This window comes from Mytilus californianus, unplaced genomic scaffold, assembly GCF_021869535.1.
Source record: "Mytilus californianus isolate M0D057914Y unplaced genomic scaffold, xbMytCali1.0.p SCAF_9, whole genome shotgun sequence".
NCBI classification, from domain to species: Eukaryota; Metazoa; Mollusca; class Bivalvia; order Mytilida; family Mytilidae; genus Mytilus; species Mytilus californianus.
In genome coordinates this window covers 88,709,198-88,721,843 of record NW_026262745.1, presented here as the reverse complement: position 1 = coordinate 88,721,843, position 12,646 = coordinate 88,709,198, and the positions used below count along the sequence as shown (strand labels likewise).

At 30.0% G+C, this 12,646-nt stretch overlaps 1 long non-coding RNA gene across 1 annotated transcript; it reads right to left on the bottom strand.

The window, feature by feature from the left end:
* Window positions 1-7,772: 7,772 nt before the first annotated feature.
* Window positions 7,773-10,842, bottom strand: LOC127716043 (uncharacterized). The gene is made up of 3 exons (XR_007988723.1): window positions 9,885-10,842; window positions 9,181-9,198; window positions 7,773-8,091 (listed from the first exon to the last, which is right to left on the bottom strand). It is a non-coding gene; the product is annotated as an uncharacterized LOC127716043 (long non-coding RNA).
* Between the last annotated feature and the right edge of the window lie 1,804 nt (window positions 10,843-12,646).

Here is a 12,646-nt window from a genome sequence, read left to right as displayed (position 1 = left end):
TTTTTTCAATGTAATGTTCATTGAAGCCATGATGGACTTATGATTCGCCAAAATCTCATCCTTGTCAAATGATATGTTTTTGTATGTTGGATTACCTGAGTGCTGATATATAAACGAATAACTGTGATTATTTAGTATTTATAAAAGGCAACTTGCCTTCATTTGGGCAATTTGCTCTGATGTACAAGATGCATTCATCCTTAAATCAGTTTGACAACTTTTAAAATAAATTTCAGAAATGAGATCATGATGCGCAATTTATTTCAGGTAAGAGGTTATGGTATCCTTTTCCTCATTTCGGCTGTTTCGTAAATTTGGATGTGTATGATGAATCGCTTCGAAACTGAGATTTCTGGATACAAAGTAAAATTGGTTTTCCCGTTATTTAGTACTCCCCGATAAGCGTTTTGTGCTGTGGGTCCTCGAAGTAAAAAATCTATTTTTATCACGCAATCAGTTCTTTGAAAATTTAGTTCATTGCATACATATGATAATGCCCCAGTTTTGTACACCTTTATTCTTTTGTCCTCTGCTTTTCAAATCAGCAGAATTGGTTAAGCGCAGTAACTTGTTAAACATTATGTCAAATATCACTTGCACTTCAGAGAGACTTTTACTAACGGACTACTTTTTTAGTCGATCATAACTTTACGGCACATTAGAGATTTTGACCAAACTGAACCACATCCATTAACATCATCATATGAACGGTCAAAATGTTACTAGAAACAATAGGAGACAATAACACAAACAAACATGTGATATTCGGTCGATACAAACCTAAGTTTCACTCTTATCAAAAATGTTGTGCCTTTGTTTGACAAACCTTAATGTGTTAGAACCTAATGTCTGTCTCTTTTAATTAAATGGTATTACAGAACAAGCTACACAAGACGCTTCAATAGCTTTGTATCACTACATGTGTAAGAATATTATTGGAACAGAGGAGCACGTACAAACACGCAGGAAGATGAATGCAGTCAGAGACAAATTACCAAGCAATGAAACTAGTTCATTCTTCACAAGTGGGGGTTTGGGAGAAGGACTTGAGATGGAGGAAGTGATATAGATCTTATGAAGACAATTGAGTACATTGAAGTGTGTGAGGACATAAACGTTCATTTCGATCCTGTTAAAATATATTTTATCATGGAAACAGAAGAAGCACAGCTAAGTTTTACATAGTGGTACACTGAGCATTTTAGAGTTGTATGATGAAATTGATGGTGAATGATACCTTTCTAACATTTATATAAAACAACGATACTTGAACAAATCACACCGGTCATGCATGGACCGTGTATATCCGACACGCATGGTTTACTCGATATGGCATTTTGCCTACATAGTAAATCATGGATATCACAAGCAAAACAGTGGATAACACGATCAAATAATTCATGGCCTGCATACGATGTTAAAAATCCATTATACAACACGGTGTTCTATTTGTACCTAAAGGTGTTCAAGGGTCTATTAAGGAAGATCTTGAATGGCGAATATCGTTTTCGGTTGGAGAAACATTTCTTGTATATACATTTACACACACACAATTACTATGTTATGCTCTGATGAAAATTTTTCTAAAAGATGTGATAGATATTGACTAAGATTGTAAAGAATTACAATGCTCATATTTCTTGAAAACAATTTTGTTTTGGATTTCTGAGGAAATGCCTCACGTGATATGGAGGTCAGCTTACATGATACCTAATTTTATGAGGTGTTTTAGGAGACTTATATACTGTGTTGAAAATTCTGTTTGTCCCCATTATTTCATTCCCGAGAATAATTTATTTGATATTAAGATTAGAGGACACGCACAGGAAACACTCTTACAAAAGCTGATCACTCTAAATAGTTATGGGTGGCAATGCATCTTATTTTCAGATCAAATCAATAAATCAGCATTTCAAATTAACTGTGGAATGATGTCATTAAATATATAAATAATAAAAGTCTCAAATTCATATTATCCTACTTCGGGTATGGGACAGATGCTTTTATAAAATCTGTTCATTTTTTATTAGCAAAAGTGGTACACATGATACTGTCTTTTGAGAGTTCAAAAATAAAGCACCTTTATTCGTTATATATGTCAAAAACGAGTCGATATAATGTCCAGTCACTACCATTTGTTTTGATTTTTATATACTAGTAATTGTTTATATATGATGAAATATTTTGCTGATTTCTATGCATTAGCAATTCATTTGTCAAGCTCCGTTCATTACCCGAATGTTAGATATAAGGTTGTATCGGCAAAATATAATTTGAAGACAGAACAATGAAAAAAATTTCAAAAGTAGATTATCTTCCTCATATTAAAACTTTTAAAGTAAAGTGAAATTGGAATATTCTATATATTTTAGTTCTGGTCAGTATCAAATAGAGACTCACAGAAGATAATAACATAAGCGGCACCATGTTCCTGCACCAGATCCGCATTTTAACATTTCGACTATTAAACCGGACTTCAAAAGGGTCACTGTCTTCCCTTTATACATGTTTTTTCCATTGCAACAAGGAAAACTTAATTGAAAAAGAATCATTCGACAACCATTGTTTTTTTTAATTAGATTTTATTAATAGTGAACTTGACTATGTTAAAGTCTGACCTATTGAACAAACAATCAATAGGCTAATCTCTGTTTTTTTGTATCTGTGGATACAGTTCATACAATTTTAACAAGGGATTCTCAAGTTATCATTCGTCAAACTTTTGTTTCAGACGGACATACGGACAAAGCGATTATTAGATCCTATCGATTTTGTTAAGTGGGGCATTACATGTTTTTACGACCTTTCAACATGCTCTCACATTTCGATTTATATAAACAAAATGAATTCAGTACACGTAGGAAAGTTTAAGTCTGCTGAGTTTATCTGGTGACATTTTCTCCAAAACTACTTGGCATGGGCACTGGCGTCGTTAACTTTCGTATTTTCTATTCAAAAGACAAAACGTTACTGTACATAAGTAAAATGCATGTGAACATATCCTTCGAGATTATAAAAGGGATAGACATATTTTTCACAGTTATTTTACCAACGTGACATTTCGAAGTTCAAAATATACATTTCTTAATTATAAATTGATATTTCTCAGTTCCAAATTGACAGTGGTCCCTTTCAAAAAAATGAAAAAAACAATGTAATTATGGAACTATATCGAGTTGGAAACTAATGAATATGTCTACTTGAAAGTGAGAAATGTCAAACTTGAAATCACAAATGTTATTTACTGAATGTCTCCATCTGTCTTTCTCAGAGGAGCAATCATAAACTAAGATAAAGTCAAAGCTCGTGATACAATACAATGACACTGAAGTATTGAGAATCATAAACTACTTTCCTTAAATAAGGACATTAAACTGTTTTCCCTATTTTCACATACACGCTAACTTCCTTCATATGATCACTTGATGCATTGAAATATTAAGACGTTCGTTTTCGGTTATAATTAACAAATTCGAAAGATAGACGACATGGATAGGGAAATTCAGGGGGGACAGAAAGTGTGTGCTTTTCCTGAAGGTCGGAAAATTTGTATTTCTTAGGTAAAACATTTTTAAGTATTCATATCTAATCTTGGATTCGCCCGTGGTGTCAAATATTACAAACGCATTACATGTGTATCAGCCTTCACGGCATTTCGACACTTGATCTGGTATTGACCTTTCATGTGAGATGTAGCAGATATGTTGTTTGCTGAAAACCTTCTATTAACAATCAGAATGAACAACATTAACAGTTCAGTTTCATTGATTTATTTGCCATCCTAGTATTTAATGAAATGATTGCTGAGACATACATCCACTTAGTCTTTTTTTTCAAATTAAAAGATCGATCCAAAACAGAATGACAGATCGCCTCGCGCATCTTACCCTTCCAGTTTGAAGAAAAGATTTGCTGACTAACGAGTACCACACTTTTCAGGTGTTACGATAGGTAAAGCAGATGTAGCTAATAAAACAACCATGTAGTCCTGTATTACAGACATGGATGCTATCTTAAATAGCCAATACATTACTTAATTCACATAACACTGGATCACATTATCAGGATCAAGAATCAATAACAGGTACATTCTAATTGATTTTAGTTGTTATATATTACTGTGGTTTTATTTAGTAAACACGGAAAGATTACTTTGTCTCTCTTATTAGATTTTATGTTATAAACGAAAGAGATTTTGGGCAAAGGATAAAGAGGTAGAAAAAAGTAAAATCACAAAAATACTGAACTCCGAGGAAAATTCAAAACGGAAAGTCCCTAATCAAATGGCAAAATCAAAAGCTCAAACACATCAAACAAATGGATACATGTTCTTTTTCGTTTATAACATAAAATCTACATGTAAAAAGGGAGAAAAAGTAATCTTTCTGTGTTTACTAAATATAACCACAGTAATATAAAACAACTAAAATCTATTTATTAAGCAACCAACACATATGTATTTCAAGCCACCTAAGTAAAGAAAATATTACTTCTTCAAGCATTGCTGCATCATCTTTAACAAAAACATTAATTTTAACAAGAAAAACCAAATCATATTGCGATTATTTTATTTTGATGCAGATCATCTGTGTCTTCTGTATTTCTCACCTCGTCTATTGTTCGACTGAAAAACAAAAATAAATGCATCATAATTAAAAACAAATCAAAATGTATAAAACAGTTACTTTCACGTAATGTATTTCCTGTTTTCAATTAATCCATTTGAAAGCTTTTAAGAAACGAAAATAATTATATCAATCAGTTTACATTAAACAAACATATCTGGTTTATATGTAGGGGAAAAAACGATTGATGCACAAGCCATGTTACAGTCTGATTCTGCTACTTTTGGATGCTTTTTATTTTCTTGCATATTTCCACACAGACAGTATGTACTATACTGAAAAAGTGAAAAAAAGACGTAAATTCTGAATCGAACAAAATGATATTAATATGCTATAAACAAATTACATGTATCAAAATGCTGGAATGAATAAAAGTGTGGAATGGTCCATGTAAAAACACTTTTTTTTAAACAAAAATATGCATAAACTTTTTTTTAAAAAGACGCAATAGTGGTGCGAATTATATATAAACTTATTATGGTGTTTTATTCTAATATATCGGATGGATTTTCCTAACGTTTGACAAAAAGATATCTAAACAAATTATTTTTTTTTCATTTAAAGCTGAATGCAAATGCATATTTTATTTGACGCTATTTTATGTTTTATTCTTAAAGTTGGTTGTGAAATCAGTGTTACCTGCAAGCCTGTATTTTTATATACTTTGCAATGTTCACGATATTTAGCTAAAGTTATATAATTCCCCAAGCTCGAAATTTTATGTTCGAGATGTCTGACATTGTCATCTTTGTAACATCCAATGTATCCTAAAATATTAACAATAATATTTACTTAAAGTGACAAAATCAAAAGATATTAAAAGAATCGATCAGAAATTTGTGTTATTACATTATGTCGTTCAGAAGCATTTTTCGATCATTAAGTAAATATTATACATTGGGAAATTGTTTTAAAACGATTCTACAAATGCTATTGAAATGTAATTTTTGGTTCAATCATATTAAAAATCATTTTCATTGGAATATGATTTGTGTCACTCTATTTCACATTTTTTTCAAAACGTGTTCCTTATTGTATCGAACATTGCAATAATTTCAATTATCATCGGAATAAACAATTAGCGAATTGTACTTCTACATGTTCTACACGCTGGTCCTTTAATTGATTACGAACTTTCTATGGTATTTCTAGCACCATGCATAAAGATGTATCGCCTTCGTAAATTTGTCGTTTTGAGATTGTGATTATATAGACAGAATACATTTTCAAAAAGCTACTTAAGGACATTTTATTTTATTTGAATTAATTCAAAATCGTATACATATCATTAGTTTTGTGCGCAATGATTGAAATGTTGTTGAAAACTTTATTGTATAATCGATACAAACCATCAGCTTGTTTCCTAGTTGCTTTCTGCAAACCATTAATTGCTTTATTTACATCTGTGAGGTTGGATTTAATTGCAGAAACGCTGTTACTATTATCCTTCGAAACTGCTATTGTTTTGTTTAATTGGTCCTGTTGGGATTTCATTACTTCTTCAATCGATTTCAATTTCAAAGATGAAACCTTGTCATAATTATCATCTATCAAGACACCACGAACTGGAATCTTATTCTGTGCATTAATGGATATGCTGACCGTTTTACGGTTAGTTAAACTTGTAACTATTACAATATATAAGAATGCAACAAGAATAACAAAGCTCTTCAATCTGTTAATCGATATGCTTAAAATATCATGAAATCCCTTTTATATTATGAAAAAAAACCCAAAGTAATATGCATATTGCATGTCAGTGTATTGATTACGTACGAATATGTTGCATGATATGTGATATTCCTGTTTGTCTTATGCAAATGGGAGTAAAAGTTACATGAAATAAATGTAATTTCATGATGAACAGAAAACACCTTTTAGACACTTTTCGCATTTTTAACGTACTATGATAGACAACAAAGTTAAACACTAAAATACATGAAATTAAAAAAATATGCAAACATATTGAACGTGATACAACCTTTAAGCACTCACAATTAATTTATTGACTAAAATTATCAAATCATTGCTGTATATCATTTTGCCTAATAACATATATCCAACGACTTAAATTTCAAGAGCGCTTTAAATTATCTCTGTTTCTATGTGACTTGGCATGCCATAATGTATGTTTTTTCAGTAATACTTAAAAAGCAATTTGCAATTGAGAAATCAATAGTCTGCTTGATTTAATTATTACTAAAAAGCCATGTTTTCATTCATATTGTTTGATAATTAAAGGTAGGGTTTTAGAAAAATGTTGGCAAATGAACCATGATATGGAGGTCAAGGTCAGAAGAAAACTGCACTTTGACCAGAAAACCAGGCAATAAAGAAAATGTCAAGGGAACCCTGTCCGATAGACCTGTACAGCTTACAATCGTTCATAACACCAAAAAATAGTTGAACACTGTTAACATCAGAATATTCAAACATCTCCTTATGTCAAATGAAATGATAATCTTTTACTATATATCGCAACACTCGATGCGAAGAGAAGCAATAGTGATGATCGTAATCTGTAAGCTATCTAGACCTACGAAATAACTTTAGAGATCAAATGGCAATCATCATCCTTCATCTGAAGGAGCCTAAACTATGCAATTCATAAAAATATCAAATGGCTTTAACCTCCTTAGGTGAATGAACATAATGTATGCGCTATACAGGATAACTAATTGACTTTCAAACACAGAAGTCGAAAACAAGTCAAGACATGGCAAAACATCAAAAGACCAAAAAGACACAACAGTATACAAAAACAACATAAAAAAACTAAAGAATTAGCAGCACAAACCCCCACAAAAACCCAGGGCTGATAACCTGAGTCCAATTTTGATTTCTCCATAGGAGCTGTTTTTTTTTTGGGGGGGGGGCATTTTTAAGTGATAATGTGGGTTGACCCTTTTTTCTGTTTTGGATAATTGTCATAATTCCCCCCCAACAAACGACTTGTGACTAATCTTCGTTGTTAGTTTTACTTGCGTGTTAATCTTAAGGCTGTAATCGGTATACTTGCACTATCAAGACAGAACGTTTTTTTCTTTTCTTAAGATAAAAGAAAATCAAATTAAAAAATTTTGTGGGAGAAGAACCCATTTGTTTTTGTATACAGTAAATGATCAAGGCAAAGAGAAAGGGGTTAGATATACTTTAATAAACATCCACACTCTCTATATTTGTTTAATTCAGTAGATTTGTATTATTTATAAGTTCAAATTAACTATTACATTTTTTACATGATTTTAAAAGAAAGAATGTATAACCGATCGAGACTGCTAAAGTCCAATTTAATGCATTATACAAAACTATACTAAAAATAATTTAAATGAGGTCTATATGATCAGCATTTATTTATAGTCAAAATAGATAATTTATTGAATTAATATCTCTACAATGGTATTTTTGCTTTGTACAGTAAGTGTTCTGTTACTTCTCTTCCATGCACGAAAACCACCTTTGACATCTAAAACATACAATTACATAGCAGAACATACATTCATACTTATATTTAATATTTTGTTAATCATTTTCAAAGTCATCTTTTCTCGTAAGAAAACAACTAGTGTCATTATCAGCAGATAAATAGCATTTAAGGACAACGACAGTGGATGTTTGTTGTTGTCCTTGTGTTAAACATATATCACGTTAAAATGAGATGCTTATTTTAGATTGTCTTGTTTGATATTTCAATTTGCATAGGTTTTATAAATGTATTAAACAAATACTTTAAATGACACCATTATCAAGACTTGTCCAGGAACTTTTTCGACAACTAATAGAGTATTTCCATATATAGTTGTTGTTTACAATGTTCCTTAAACATCAGATTTGGGTTTTCTGTTCCTCTAGTGTACATGTATGCTATGGTTTACTTTTACAAATTATGACTTGGAAGGAGAGTTGTCTCATTGGCACTCATACCACATCTTCTTATATCTATTTATATTCTTAACATGTTTATAGTATGTTGATTTAGCTTCACCATATATGGAGTTAGTATTTTTACAACTTATATAAAATCAATGTCAAGCTATTCGACCTGCACACAATTCTTGACTTTTGAAGTTCTAAAGTTAGTATGTATTGTTTTGTCCGCACATCCTTAAAAGGTATCAAATGTTTATGACATGTATCGAAATGTCAAATTCAATGCTTAAATCAAATTTCTCATACAATACGATCAAAAACAAATGTTTACCAAAATAAAATTGCATTCCTTTGTTAGGATAATATATTTGTTTCATATTCATGTTACAATCTGAATAAATTACTGTTTGCTATACGCAGGTAAAAATAAAATACCAATCTTGTCATGTTTGTACTTTGATACCGCGATGAAAAAGAAAATATTACATAACATATAAAACTAAAATTTGATTGAATTATACGAACAGAATCTTAAAGTACAATACAACCATTATAAGATATTTCGTGCGAAACATAATTGATTGAAAATAAAACACACGCAGGAAAACAAATGGAAAGGAAAACAAACACAAAGATAATTAAAAAAAAGGAAAGGTCAATAAACATAAACATAAAATAAACTTACTCACAGTTTTCACAGTCGCTAAAATATAGCACAATTACAAAAAATAAATAACGTAAAATATTTCATTCATATTCTAATTTTTTACAACAAAATACCGTATACTTTGTATATTTACACAGTATAACATTTCATTCATATTTATCATTTAGGCTGGAGCATGAACACAAAAATATTTATAGTTTTCCACCGAAAAGGTATAACTTTATATCGTTTCATTTGTGATGCTTACGTTAAATAACGTTTATTTATGTAACACATACTTTGTAATCTCTTATTGAACTTAACTCTTTAATAAAATTACACAAGTTCAGTATAACTGAAGTCATTATAACTAAACTAGTAATATATATCTATCTATTAGCTATTTTTTTTAAATATTATAGTAAAATCATCTTATTTATAATCATGATAAGCTTTTCTAATTTTCAAAAATCAAATCAGAATGTTTCAGTTTCATTTTCAAGATTGTGTCTTTAACTGTGCCTATAATGACATGAGAAAAACCAAAATGTATAGGTTATAAGCTTAGAGTTCGATTATTATTTGAATTTATTGGTATCTGTTTCATTGAAACAACACACAAACTGTTGCGGACTTTGACCTTGACTTTGTGTTTTTCATCGGTTTGATATAAGTTTATAAAATATTGTATGGTAAACACATCTTAAATGTTTATATATATATATATACAAAGTGAAACTTACAAATAGTTTCCTTGTCCTTGAATTTGTAACCAACTGTAAGATACAACATAAACATGATCATCATTGTCGCGGAATAAACCTACATATTATTCTTTTTATTATACTGTTTTTCAAAAAAATGAATACATGTAGGCCTTCACAACATATGCGCTACTGTGGACACGACTTGTCATTTTACTATTAAGAAATGTTATTTGTTTTACCAAATAAACTATTACGAACTAATTACCTGTATAATTAAAACGTTTTAGTTTGTATGTAAAATGAATGCTCTGTTATGCGCACGTTTAGTGTTCCAAAATTTTGACTTCAAATTTTGCATTTTGCACGTGTTCATCTCTAAAGCAAATAGATTATTTTGTTTGAGGGTTTTCATTTAGCTTCTGCACAGGAGATACAGAAAGATAATTGGTGTACTGAGATGTTTGAGACATAGATGTAGAAAGTGTTTTGGAAGAGTTTGAGTATAATTATCACACAAAGATTATATTAAACATCAACATACAATCTTATCAATAAATGGAAGCGTAAACCATGTGTATTGGTTCACGTAAGATCAACATGCAGTGAGTTTCGTCGTACATAAAATTACACAATACAATAGATAATATTGACTTTCGTTAAACACGTTGGAATATAACAGTAAAATATTTATCGTTTTAAATTCAAATATTTCACCATAAAGTTTTTACAAAGAGATTAATAAAACCTGTTGCCACAGAAATATGTCTCGCCTTTATGTAAAAAAGTACGATACATATTGTGACAAAAAATTGTGAGCTTCTTGTTTTCAAATTCAGAAGATAACAACGACATATACATGCAGTGAATTTCGAACATACCAATTTTATCGTACATAAAATACAGATAAAATTGACTTTCATTATAATATAACAGAAAATATTGTTTGATTTAAATTCAAATTCATCAAAAAAAGTTTTGTTTAGAAAAGGATAAAAAAGACATAAGTCTCGCCTTTATGTAAACAGTATAAAAATATATCTAACTTCAAGACAATTTTGATAGTATAATGTAAATATTATAATTGAAATGGTAAAATGCTAACATTTAAACTATGCAAAACATTGAAAGTCAAAGAACCATGATTAAAGATGGAGTGTCAATTAACCTTCAGCGAAATAAAAACTACAGATGCTGATAAAACTGAATACTAAATACCGTTGACTTATTAATAAGAGGTTCCTTTTAAATTAACCCAAACATAAACTTATAAATAAGTAAACTATGCAAAGATTTCAGAGTCAATGAACCATGATGAGGGATATGGCCATAACACCTCCATAGATTTTGTATGTGCTATGCAAATATAACATTTTAACGTGTGGGTTTTCATTTTATGCGTGTTGAAATTCCCCTCTTATAATTACCAATGGAAAATGTGTAGGTATTAAAATATATGTGTTTGAATTTCATTGAACGTAAAATATTTAAGATTTTCAAGATTTGTGATACTTACTTCTTAAGATAACTAAAATAGAAAACACATCATGTATAATGAAAATCATCAGTTTGTTATGGCTATAAGAGTAAAAGTAAATGTAACAAACAGTACTGTAAAATATTGACAAATGATAGAATGTTGATATCAATTTGAATTAAAAGTTCGGTTTGGTATAAATCTACATAGTATTATATAAATGATCGCGACATATAGATGCAAAAAATAAACTTGATGTACTTATAAGTACAACGTTTTTAATATGCATTACGATAAAACAATACAGTATTTACGTAAATGATACAGCCAATACACAGAAAAATTGTCAACATCAGATGCTGTGGATTGTAAAACACTGAATTACACAACTCATTACATAATTATCGATAAGTACATCTTTTAAGTACAGTACAACCTGTGACATATCGGAAAAATGTTTACCATCTGCTATGTTCAACATCCAATGGTGACCATTTATTGGGGCTCATAAAACCTGGGATGTTGGCCATTAATTGGAGTCATAAACCAAGGGCGGTTGTTCAATCTAATTAGGTACCTGGACAGATGAACTGATTTTATCTATTGATTAACAAAGGTGTGTTAATAACATACTGCATCAAAACTTGACCTGTACAGCCTACCGTTCTTGAAGTATTTTTTTATTTGTATACATGTGATACTAGTCTTAACATTTTGTATTTTTATGTGATTAATTCACTTTCTCAAGCAGTGTGAACTATATATATTGTAGCAAATTCATTTGAATCTTCAATCTTTTTCATAATGCTTATGCCATAGGAGGTAAGGTGTTTTTTTTATTACATTTCCCCCCTAGGACTAAGTACAATGAAATAGGAAAAAAAATCACAGAAAAGACATACTACGCTATTTATGGTAATGTTTTTTTTTCTGTGATTTACAAAAGACTTCTTTCATTTTTTTTTCTGAAAATGTAAAGCAAGTTGTATACAAAACTTAAAATAAAATTATTAAATAATATTAATTGAAATTCTTTGGCAATATGACTTATTTAAAGTTTTCATTTGACTGGCTTCATGGTGTTAAGAAATATAGATCAACAGACAGAAAGCCACAAAAGAGATAAGACAGAAAGCTTAAGTTCTATAAGAAAATACTTCCCTTATTTAGGAATTAGTGACCATAATTTATAAATAGAAAGAGGTCAATATCAAGAATCGAATAATATGTAAACTTAGCCTCTTGCTGAAGGATGAAAAACACTTCCTCCTTGATCGTAAAATTAACAACAAAACTAAGGGATAATCTATTTGAAAATTGTTTA